Consider the following 13,799-nt stretch of genomic DNA (forward strand, 5'->3'; position numbering starts at 1 on the left):
ACTCAAGCTGCCAATAGGAAGAAAGAAATAAAGGGAATTCTTTGATCCAATAAACTTGAAAATCATTTGGTTAATCCATTTATACATGTTTCTTAATTAAAAATCTTCTCAGATACTTCAATATGTCTAAATTCACTCTCAGGCACCAACATAAAGACATGGGATGTAGTCTTTCTGAAACATATTTGATGAAGAAATTCCTTTCCCAAAAGTATCTTCTGAGACAACTGTTCTAAAAAACATGTTTAAAAACAAAACAAAACAAAACAAAAAGTCCAAAAGGAATGCTTTATTTCATTCATAGTTCTTTGAAAATTTTTATGGAAATTGAATCATTTTTTTTATAGGAAGAAATCAGAGGAACTCAAGATATATGGAGAAAAGTATATAGTATAACATTCATAAAAGATTGATCTTTGTCCTTGGTTAATGCTCAAGGAAAGTAAATCATTAAACAGTGGCCCTTTCCTCCCATATTTTCTAAGTGCAACATGTTTCATATCCTCATCAGGAGGTTTTGAAGTAGTGTTGTGTTGTGAGTGTCATTGATGTAGATGTGTGTACATGTGTGTGTGTGTTGTGCATTTTAGAACATCTGATGAAACTAAACAGTGAGTTCCATAAGGGAAAAGACCAGCTGTTACCATTTTTGTTTTTCAAAACTAAACTGTGCCTATAAAACAAATAGAAGCTTTGAAGTAAACCACTTCATGTAATTAAACCACTTCATCTAGGTAGGTCCTTTTCAAATTGGTATCTTTTGCGGGGTGCCTGGGTGGCTCGGTGGGTTAAGCCTCTGCCTTCTGCTCAGGTCATGATCTCAGGATCTCAGGATCATGGGATCGAGCCCCGCATTGGGCTCTCTGCTCAGCAGGGAGCCTGCTTCCTCCTCTCTCTCTACCTGCCTCTCTGCCTGCTTGTGATCTCTGTCTGTCAAATAAATAAATAAAATTAAAAAAATTGGTATTTTTGCAATCTACAGTTTGCAAGATCATTTTCCTATGATATATAACATTAAATATTTATTAAGGGTATAATATGGTCAGGTGATATAGGTACATGCTAAGGATTCTGCTATTTCCACTGCCCATTTATCAAGGAGCTAAAAAAATTAGAGCACAGTTTATTTCCTAATATAGAGGTAGTTTGAGCTTAATAACTTTAATTAAGAGACCTAAACAGCTGTGAAGAAGCTACTACTGCAATAGCATTTAGGTTACTAGAGGGCTCTCTGCTTGATCAAGAGAAGTTAAGGTATTCATACACCCTTAACCACCTGGAAAGTAATAATCAGAGGTATAATTAGAGAATGGATAGAGACTAGTGGTTTTCTTTCCAGGTGAATAATAAAAAATGAATGTCAATTTCAGCATAAGGCTTAGGGATTAACTATAAAGAGCAACTTATAAATATCTCAGGTACTAGAGGGCCTCTGAATGTCATAGCAAAATTTCAGCCAGGGGACTGTGGTGGTCAGTGGTGGGGGCATGAATAAAGGCAAAACCATGAGGGAAGTGAGGGTGGGAATGGAAGTAGATTAAGTTAGATCAAATGGCAACAGAGTAAAAGTGAGAGAATCTAAAAGAGTGAAATAAGGGTTCATATTCTCACAATAGTGTATTGGCAAAAGAATGAAGTTTAATAATATTTAAGAATGAGTCATAGCTATCTTGGACAATGATCTTTGCAACGGCAGTACACAGTGCCTTCTGTGAAAAATCCATCATTCTAAGTTTTCCATAAAAATAATAATGTGTCTATGTGTGTGTGTGTGTGTGTGTGTGTGTGTATTTAAAATACGAGGTAAATGTTCTCATGTTCCTCATCTGAGGAATGAGGCACTGACATGGTAAGGTTAAGTCATTTTTCAAAGTGTTAGAGTAAAAGACAGAACCAACATGAGACAGAAGTTAAACTCATTGTTATGGTGCGGTTAAGGACAAAGGAGAAATGGAGATGGAATGGGCAAAGTTCCCTCCAATTTTACCAAGTTACAATAAGCTATTCTCAACATGGAAGTGTCTAACATAGTAAATTCTGCAAATATAGGAAATATTGGGGACAACTGTTAACCACTTCAAATATTTATACTTAAAACTGCTATATGGAAATAAAAAGAGCTAAGGATTCAAACAGCAATCTAGTTTTGGCATCTGAGCCCTTATCAGTATTATCTACTATCTCTCTGGACATAAACCCTCTAATATGGGTCCAGACAACTTTATAAGAAGAAACTGAGCCCATAAGTAGAGCAGAGAACAAGGGAACAGAGTAAGCCATTAACTAAAAAACAAACAAACAAACAAAAAAACCCACCAAGAAATAACAACTTGTTTGATTATGTGCTTGTTTTAATTTTGAATTGATATAGTATTAGCCCTATATCTGTAGGAATAAGTAGTCAGCCACAGTCAGTTTCTTAAGGACATGTGCTTAACTATTATTATGCCAAGTATAAAGAAAGGCCAGTGATCAAGGATAGAAGACAGCCAAGAGTCGGCCACAGAAGATTCCATGAAAGCACACCCAGCGCTATCTTTCATGCCATTACTGCCTTTTGCTTCCTTGGTCAAATCCAAGAAATAGTTGCATATGGTTGCGCTTCCCAGATGTTCTCATCTGCTCACCATGTGTCAGCTATAAATCCAAGGGAAGGATTTGGACTGGTTTCATATATTCTTTTTTAACTTCCTTATAATTAAAGAACTAGATGGTCTTTACATTACCATCTTGCCAATTCACTAATAAATAAATAAAAAGGACATTTAAATATATATCTGTACTGTAACAGCAGAGTCAGAACTAGAACAGTGAACTCATAGATTATCTGTTATCTGAGGAATAAAATACATTTTTGCTAGAACTATGTTATATATATTATTCTTATATGTAATATGGAACACAGTACTGAGAGAGAGAGAGAGAGACAGTACCAACGATATACACTAAATTTCTGTACCTTTAACAAAGTTTTAGAGGAAGGCCTGAGGAAACCAATGTGTATTGGGCTCTCATTATTTATAAGAGTGTAATACATTTTTAAGATTAGGTCAGTTTTTAAATCTATGTAAATTTCAAAAATCAGATTGATGAAAAAGGAAAAAGACTTTCAGTTCTTTATCTCAAATTCTTGAAAATGTTAAAGCCAGAAGTTTATAGTAAAATATCAGATACATCTCCTTATAGATAATAACATCAGTTTATTGGTGCTGTTATCTCTCTAATCTGTCTTCTCATAGAAAACAAACTCAGGATTAAAGTGAGCAAAAATCGCACTAATAATTGTGTTTACTGCCAACCTCAGACTCATTTGGAAAAATTTTCAAGAAAAAATATTTTTAGAACTTTCAAATAAGCTATAGTTAGAGTCTGTGAGAAAACCAACATTTTATAAGTTAGTAAGAATCCTGATGAATATTACATGATGATTTTTATATGTGTTAGAGAACACACAATGTACATCCCTTAAATTAAAGCAATCAGGAATTAAATAATGGCTTGAACTCAGTGGAATGCACCCCCAGTATGGTTTACAGATGGTAGCAGTTAGATATGACTCCTGGTCCTGCTAGTAAAGTGGTGGGTTCAGTAATGAGCAAATTACTTTCCCTTCTCTACACACCAACTTTTCATCAGTGAAATGGAGATAGTATTGTATGACATAGTATCTATAGGTAAGCATATGGCATTTGTACACTTACATTTATTTTAAGAGATAGATTTCATTCCAAACAACTACAACAAAAACAAAACAAACAAAAAAATCCCAAGAAAACTGCAAAAGAACACAGGGAAAATTTTGGAGGTGATGGATATTGTGATTGTGGTGATAGTGTACCAAGGGTATACCAGGGGTAAACAACTGTCCACACATCAAGTTATATATAGTAAATATGTGCAATATTTGTATCAACTGTACTTCAATAATGGCTTTTTAAAAAGGAAAATAAAATGAGAAAGTGCCCAACTGTGGTTACTAATATTATTTTATTTGTGTTATCTATTTTTTTCTTTTGTTTTTGTTTTTTGGGTGTTTTTTTTTTAGCATTTTGTTTTTCTTAATTTATTTCATTATGTTAAATTAGCCAGCATATAGTACATCATTAGTTTATGATGTAGTGTTCAAAAATGCATTAGTTGTGTATAAGAACCAGTACTCATCACAACATATCCCCTCCTTAATACCCATCACCCAGGTACTCCATCCTCTCACCCCTCTCCCTTCTGTAACCCTGTTTGGTTTCTGGAACCCAGAGTCTCTGAAAGTTTTTCTCTCTCTCTGATTTCTTCCCATTCAGTTTTCCCTCCCTTCCCCTGTGGTCCTTGGTGCTATTCCTTATGTTCCACATATGAGTGAACCCATATGATAATTGTCCTTCTCTGCTTGGCTTATTTCACTCATCATAACCCCTTCAGTCCCATCCATGTCGACGCAAATGGTGGCTATTCATCCTTTTTCATGGCTGAGTAATATCCCATTATTTATATGTACCACATCTTCTTTATCCCTTCATCTGTTGAAGGGTATTTTGGCTCCTTCCACAGTTTTGGCAACCGCTTGTGTTGAGGACTGACTTTCAATAAATCACAGTGAGGGCATTCTTAAGTATTATTAGTGAATCTCTCATCACTTCTATGCATCTGTGGTTTAATAGTTACAAAACACAAGTCCACTTGGATTAAAAAAAAAAAATCTGGGGAAATAAAAGCACCTTCCCAAGGTCCTGTTCCTGAACCCATGTGCTTAACTCCCTCACAATAATCCCTCTGGCTATGCAAAGTGACTTTGTGTTCCTGATAGGAATCCCAAGCTACTGCAAAAAGCCAATTCCCAAAATTAAAATAAAATAAACTAGAGTATAATCGCATGGATTAACATTAAGTACAATTGAATTTTTTTGGAAATGATCAGGAAATTCTTTTGAATTTAGCCAAACTAAGTGAACAAAGTTTGGCATTTGCTTACTTGCCATATTAGACCATCCTTTCCCTCCTAGATCTATTTTCTTTCTTGAAGACTTCTCTGAGTTCCTGCTTCTAATTTTCAGTACCTCATTCCCTACAGATCCAAGTTCGATACCAGGATAGACTAAGACATTAAGTGGTATCAGTTAACCTTTTAATAGGTTAGGAAGAGCAACCAACACAGAATGTAACCACCAATGAGGGTTTGAGGTTGAAATATGTGGAGATTTTGAAATCTGAAATAACAATTTTTAGATACTCACCTACTCTTCCTTGACCCTTTAGCTTAGAATTCTCTATGCTTCTTAAAAAATTTCATTGTAAGATTCCAAAAGACAAAAAAATGTTTATTGCAGGGGGGAATATATATGTGTATACATATATATGAAGAAGAAGAAGAAAGCAAGGAAACCCTCCAGACTCTTCCTTCTGAGACATCCTTTGTTAACACCTTGGTACACTGATTTCTAGATCGTTAGATGTGAAATTAGGTCCTCTATTCTCTGAATCATGACAGCTCTTTGCACAAACACAATTATTCTGAGCCTGTCTTTAGTTTTTCTCCACTCAAAATCAAACAAAAGCCAAAACAAAAACCCAACACACTTCTTCTTAGCATTAAGTGTTTAGAACCATCCCAGTACTTCTCAATGTCACTTTGTCAGTAAAAGGAGCAAGAGATGTTTTCTGTCCCTCTGAAAAAATTATAATGAAGCAAGGTTTAAGCTATCTAGCAGTCTCTCTTTCTAAGCTTTGTCTGAGCCAGGAGTTCAAAAGTGAGGCACAACAAAATGGTTTAGAATGTTGACACATATTTAAAATTAGACTTCATGTAATTGTTTGACATATAGCTTTGGGGTAAAAACAATCAAAATGAGATTTCTTTTTTTTTTTTTTAAGATTTTATTTATTTATTTGACACACAGAGATCACAAGCAGGCAGAGAGAGAGGAGAAAGCAGGCTCCCCATGGAGCAGAGAGCCCGATGTGGAGCTCGATCCCAGGACCCTGGGATCATGACCTGAGCTGAAGGCAGAGGCTTTAACCCACTGAGCCACCCAGGCACCCCCAAAACGAGATTTCTACTTATATTTTGCTTACCTTATATCAGGTAGTAAAATCAATTAGTTAGTTGATAAGAATTTGTGATGAATAAATATTTTATCTTTCCTCACTTTCAAGATATGGTAAATTGATGAATATTTCTTCAAATGAACACTATCCAATAAAAACAACTTGCAATAAAAGAATGTAAGATGGTATGAAAGTAGAATTAGGAAGGATCATTAAAATCTCTACATCTTCCAAGCATGTACAGTGTTGAAAATTCATTAGCTGTTTAACACATTTACACACCCTTAAAAGCCACACAAACTGATTTTATTACTGGGCTTTTATTTTTCATTTTCAAAAAGGATTATATATTTTTTCATCTCTGAGGCTCCTAAGGTTTAAATGCAAAATAATTAACATTGAGTTCTTGCTAATTAAATCAGCAGAGGAGATTTAACTGACACTATGCTAGGTTCTCAATTAAAAGACTGTCTCATTGCATTAAACAGAGTGCATTTATCACAAATAAACTCACTTCCTATTTATCTGATATGACAGTTAATGGGTAGAGAAAATGAATCTTCCCAGTGTTGTAGGCAACAAATGCATAGTTGTCTTCCTTCTAATTGTCTGACCTAGAATGTCTGAAGCAAAAAAAGAAAAAAAAAAAAAAGGATATACACTATTGTCCTTAAACTGAACCAGAATATAATAAAACCTAAAGTAAGTTTCATTTCAAGAAGTTGAGTAGTGCTATTGAACTAAATAAAATAAAAAAAAAAAGAAAGAAAAATCTTCAAGGTCTATGCATAAACATATATAAGCTCTACTCAAACATGATGAAACACCAAGGGATGTATGGTAACTTAGTTATAAAACAGACACAAAATTGAAACAGCTAGGATATCCTGTGCTTCTCTTAAATATCATAAAATATCTATCCTAGAAATTATTTCACCAACTTCTTTTAATATATTCACTTTTTAATTTACTTATATTGATTGAATTCCCTTTAATGCCAGCCACAATGTTAAATGCTACACACATAAATACAAGGAACAGCACATATCTGTCAGCTCAAATTTTTCCTTGTATTGTACTTTATGGAAAATTTTGAGAATTTTGAATGTAAGTAGGGCAGATACAAACTTATGGATGTAACTTAGAATCTGACTCTGTTAGGATATAAGTCTATTTTGACTGGCAGAGAAATTATACTTAATATCAGTGGCCTAAATAAATGCCAATAATAGATTTCTAAGTTTACTTTATAGCGTATGCTGGAGAGGTTTCCTCTCAAAATTAATTAATTTTAGAATTTTCCACATTCACTAAAGTATTTTCTTCATATTTTTAATATCATAAGTTGTTTTTCTGAATGGCCATATTCTTAACATACAACTGGATTTTTTAAAAAAGTGATTTTCTTTTTAATGTATTTTTCTGCAGTTAGAATATACTTAGCTAACTCAGTTTCACATGACTTTGATTTGCTACTGAGTATATTTTATCAATATATCATATAAAATGCCTTGATTTTTCAAGCAAGGGCCAAGAAAAAAAATAATCTTCAGTGATCCTGTAATAATTTCAGTACCAACATGATTTAAGGTTTGATCAGAGTCAGGAATATGGATTTGTAAGGCAAACAAATCAAATGTTAAAATGGAACAGTTTGAGTATTTATAATAACTTTGCTCCTATAATTCTGCAGAAATATGCTTCTATGCCATAGAAAAATGGGGAATGGAAAGAGTAATAAATCAGCATGGCTATATTGGTCTTAGATTTTATGCAAGCACCTAAAATAAATTGTATCTTACACTAACAGAACATATTTCTCTTATTCTTGAAATTTCACAATGTTCTCTGACAGTTAAACTAGTTCAATCAAGTAAGGTCAGCCTGGCAAATAGTAAATATTTTACAGGGTTTCAATTATCAGGAGAATAAACTAGAAAAGAAAGAAGCCCTTCCCGTATCTTTTGTGATCTGCACCGTATTTATATGGCATTCCCCAACTGTTCCATTTCCCTATTGATATACTGACTGATTTGTGACATTCACCAGATTCACAAAAGAGTGCTTTACCACATTCCATCCCATTCCATTCCATTCTATTCCAAGTTTTAGCACGTGACTGAGGCCAGATCAACTAAGGGATGTTCTGTAATGTAATGATTTGCCCGAGGGTTTGAGATTAGAAAATGTGGCTTCGAATTTTAGCTCTGCCCCTTTATAAATACAGATTTCTGGTTACTGCAAAATATATACTCCCATTTCTTTTTTTATTTATCTCTTACTAGAATTCTGATTTTGATGTAATACCAAAGTGCTCAGATAAAAAGCTTTATTACCCAGACTTCTTTACAATTAAAACTGACTAAGCCATATATTTCTGGTTGTTGATACTTCAGAGGAAGTTTTTGGGAGGAAGTTTTAAGATGCTTGAGAAAGCATCTTAAATGGTGAAACAGACTCACTTGGCAAGAAACTGTCACCTTCTGGCTATTATTTTTTCTTTCTAAAAGGAAAACCAGATTGTAGAATTTAAGCAACATCATCATCATCATCATTATTATTATTATTATTATTTTCACTAGGGAAACAATGGACACAGGAGTAAAGGATTAGGTGTATGGAGATATCAAAATCCAAAATCCTGATTTCATCAGGGAGCTACCATACTAGTCCTAAAATGCCTGCTTTTAGACTTCCCTTATTTTGTTTAAGCTACTTTTTAACTTATTTCCTTTTTTTTTTTTTTTTTTTTTTACTTAATACAATTGCTATTAATATATTAGCTTTACCCTCATGGGTATGATATAAAATTCAATCAGAATTTTGCTTTAAAAATTTTAAAAAGCTTTATTCATAAATGAGTAGTAATAATTATTTTAATAAGTGAGAGGATCAAGTAGGAACACAGTGGTAGGGGACTCATCACAATGCCTGTCACAAAATTTGTACAAATCACCATAGTTATTGTTATGTGCTATCTGAGAAGCAGTGTTTTTTTCTTCTTCTTTTATTTTTTTTTTGAATTTTTTCATTTTATATTAGAGAAACAAATCAGGCAATAAAATAGTAATGACTTGATTTTAAGATAAATGTAATTGTGTTTCTTCTCATGCCTTTTATTCCTCTTCCAGCCCCGCCCCTTCCAGAGAGGGAGAGAGAGATGGTGGTGGGGACGGACTGAGGGAGAGAGAGAATCTTAAGCAGGCTCCATGACCCGCGTGGAGTTGACACAGGGCTCAGTCTCACGACCCTGAGATCATGACCTGAGCTGAAACCAAGAAAAGGACATTTTAACCAACTGAGACACCCAGGCGCCCTCATGTCTTAAATCTAACATACAAAATAACTATAAATTATAGGAATTATAAAAGAAATCATTTTGCTGGATGCACTGCCCAGCATATATGATATGGTTCTTTTAAATTTTATTTTTCTAAAACTTGCACTGAATTTAGGCCTTTAAATGCATTTACCTGTTTATCTCAAGATACTTTGGGGGGATTGAATTAAAATTGGATGAGCTAAAGCTATCATGAAAACAAAAGAGAAAGAAAACAAGAAGAAAAAAATGAGAGAGAGAGAGAGAGAGAGAAAGGAAAAAAGAAAGGAAGAAAAAAGGGAGAAAGAGTGAGGGAAGAAGGAAGGAAGGAAGGAGGAAATAGAGGAGGGAGGAAGGGAGGGACACTATTATGAGTTTAATTTCAGTTTCCATGTCTTTTAAATAAGTGTTTGGCTTTTTTAAGGCTCTAGAAAGGCACAATACTATAAGTTTATTTAGGAGTGCAGACTTGTTCCATCTGTAGTCTAAGAGATTTCCCATGTTCGAGCTCCCCAAAGGTCATTGTGTCTATGGTTTGAACCACTAAGATCTGTATGAGGAATCTTGGTTTGGGGAGAGGGTCAAGCCAAGTTTGTCAAACTGGTTAGGTCAGGTGCAAACTATAAGTAAAGAAATTACCCAGGGGGTCTTCAGGGAGTTTCTGATCTTAAACATTACATTTTTAATTTAACAGCCCTTATCTTGCCCAAGAGTAAAAAAATCAGACACATAGGCATCCCCAGAAATAGAGCTTTTCTAGAGTGCCTTTAAATCAGCTATCTTTATAACTTCACATGTATGTTTCATTTACTCATGTTTAAAGACAAAAACAAAAATGAAAACATAAGCATAAAATATAACTTGGCCTTAAAAATTTTCCATCCATAGTTAACATGTTTATTTAAAAGTTCACTAATCAATAACAGCCATTATTTTATGCCACTCGACCTGACATAACCATTATTTAAAAATATGTTCCATTAAAAAATGTTCCATTATTGGCTTTTTTCTTAGCTGTATAATTGATACTCTTTTTGTCAGTGTCTTGTACTTTCAATATATCTATATTTGACACACAATATGGGAAGATCTTTTGTCTCTCGATATTAATCTCTTTTTCTCACATTTTAATTATTTGAGTGAATTCCAAAGAGATATTGTCTCCCTGACTAGTCATCGGTGTCTAATCAAGATGATGTCTCAGCTGCCCCAGACTACTCAGGGTCTCAGCCCTGTGATTCCTATACCACTAGTTTGGATAGTCTATATTCACACTCTAATAATTCTCCATACATTAGATGCTAATGAATCTAGCACTCATTTGCTTACTCATTCACTGAACCAAGAATAACCGCTGTGCTCATATACACTTCTTGGCAACCACGGTGCTAGTAATGGAGACACGAGTAACACGGCTCCTGCTCTCATGCATTTCCAGGCTGACAGAGAATACAGACAGGAACATAGGAAATTACAAACAAGTGTGGTAGTGCCACAGCAGAATTCTTGGTCAATTGAAGCACACAGGAGGTACACAAGGCGGGGTGTCAGGAAAGATTTCCTGGAGGAAATAGTAGCTACAGGATGAAGAATAAAGAGCAATTAACTAGGGAAAGATAGGGTGGGGGGACAGAGAGGGATACAGAACATTCTAGGCAGAAGGATCAGAAAGAGCTTAGCAGATCTGAGAAAGTGAAATGAATACCATAGGTCCTGGGAGAGAGAGAGAGACTGGTTGTAAATGTAAGAGTGAGCACAGGAGGGAAACTCTAACAGAGGCTGGGGTAATGAGGTGAAAGAAGACCTCAGAGGGCATTACACTGGTAAACAATGTAAACAATAGAGATGAATGTGACTCAAGTCAGAAGAGGGGTCTGATTTTCTAGGCTTCCACACATCAGCCACAGGAAAATGGTCAATAGAACATAAACACAATTCTTCACATGAGTGTGTTATTCAGACTCTTAACTCTTTCTAAGGCACCTTCTTTCATCTCTCTCCAAATTTCACACCCTCTCTTAAGTAGCCATCAAATGTATCCTCCCTCATGAAGCCTCTATTGAATTAACCAAATAAATGTATTTCTCCTTTCCCTGATTCTGTATAATTCTGTTCAGTTTTTTTTCCCTCTTACATAATATCTTGAACACATATTCATGAGCTGTATATATTTGTAAACTTATCTTCCTCTCCCAGTAGATGAGGACAGGTCTTAAACATCTTAGAATCCCCTATAATATGGTCATTCATATTTTTATTATTAAATCACAAACTATTCAATTAAATAACACTAGTTAGGCATGGGGAAAACATTAAAAAAGAGATGTTATGGCCTTTCATAAGGCTTACACATTAAAGCAAAACATTTTTTCACCAAATGTGTAAGCCTGTTTGAGGTGGGGAGGTTGGAAATTCACAGAAGGTTATTTTATTTGTTTATTTTTTAAACAATCATCTGATTCTTACTGTCAGTTTAGCTGATATACTGAAACTATAATGTATAATGGAATGTATTTTTTCAGTTGGAAGAGCACCACCATTCACCATTGATTAAAAAAAACTGAAGAGAACACTAACTTATAGATGGATTAAATGGAAGAACAGACTCAAAGAAAAGTAATTGTATCTACTTTTGAACAGCATTCTTTCTCAGGAAGATGAGATTAGCCACATATTTGAATTCATTTCTTTAATCTGAACACACTGGTTTAAAATAATTTGAAAACAACCATTCAGCGTATCTGGGAACATAAGAATACTTTTATTTTCTATTTAGATGAGATTAGAGCTTTAGATAATTATCATTCCTTGTTTATTAGCAGGGGGTCAAATTCCCCTTTCACATAAAAAAACACAAAACAAAACATAGAATTCTAGACACTATGTTGTAATTACTGATTTTGTCACACACACACACACACACACACTCCCCAATGTGAATCATATACTGTGTCATTGAAGTTGAGAATTTATCAGTGTAAAGGCAAGTGTACTTCATGTGTAAGAGTACAGTAATAATTTTAATCACTGAGCACTAAAAGTACCATGCCCTCCACAAGCATTATCTTGTGTTTCTCTTATAACTGTACAGAGCTATGCACTCTTGCTGTTTCAGTTTTGCAGATGAACAAACACTGAGGCCAAGACTGCTGAGATAAATTGCTCAAGGCCATATAGCTAGAAAAGAGCAAAGCTAGAATGTGCACTCGTATCAGCATGACTTCAGAATGCAAGTTCGTCACCAATATGTGCTGTAACCTTAGGCTCCACCACGCCATGCAGGGAACAGCAGCACTTCTCTAAGTCTCTGGTCCCTTTAGAACCTCCAGCTTCCCTTCAGTTTCTTCCTTCCTTCCTTTCTTTCTTTCTTTCTTTTTCTTTCGTCCTTCCTTCCTTCCTTCCTTCCTTTCTTCTCTTTCTTTCTTTCTTTCTTTCTTTCTTTCTTTCTTTCTTTCTTTCTTTCTTTTCATCCTTTACTATAACACAAAACCAGATTTTTTTGGAAACTTAAGAAATTATATTTTTAAAAAATCAAAATCCAGTCAGATCGGTATTTATTCTAAATGCATATATCCTATTTAGTCCTTTCTATCACGTTAGCAAAAGTGAGGAAAGTATAAAATCTGAGGACTAGGGGCCTGCAACTTTGGGCAGAAAGAAATTGTTTTTGCTTTTGGGGTGTGTATGTGTGTGTGTGTGTGTACAAATTTATAGATTTCATACTCTATGAATTTGAAAGAACCTTAAAATATCTGATTGAGCTGACATTCCCTCAATTTTCTTGAACATAAGCCTGTCAAAAGATGATCTAATAGAGATGGGGAACTTGCTCCCTATCAAAACCTACAATTTTTATCTCCGGGTAGCACTAAAATTCTGCCTCCTATTGAACGCAAACTCATCTCCCTAAATTCTGGCATTTGATCTAGATTATACCATTAGGAAGCTAAAAAAAAAAAAGAGTTTACAACACTTTCCTGCGTGGTATCTCTCAAATACTTGAGACTGACAACATCTTCTTCCTGTCATCTAATCTCCTTCAAGGTAGACATATCCAGTTCCCTCATCTCTTATTCAAAATGCTTTCAAAATGTCCTCATTGCCCTTAATGGGTTCAGTTTGGGTTTTATTTTTCCTTATAACTCAACAGCCAGAACAGAATAGGATCCTAAAGATGTATCCTTGGCCAGCTACGTGGGAGTCCCAGTTTCTTTTCTGAGATACTGTTTTTCTATTAATTCCCAGTTGGATTATACTAATTTTCTTGGCAACTAAATTCCACTCATGTGTAGCCAAATTACCAGTTAACTAAGATGCCTAAGATGTTTTCAATATATGCCACATGCAGAGCCACATCACATACAAGATAAAGTAAATTTTTGTCTATCGACAGCCTTTCAGATTCTGAATCTAATAATCCTTGATGGCAATGAATAACCAA

This window comes from Martes martes (genome assembly GCF_963455335.1).
Source record: "Martes martes genome assembly, chromosome: 10".
Taxonomy (NCBI): Eukaryota; Metazoa; Chordata; class Mammalia; order Carnivora; family Mustelidae; genus Martes; species Martes martes.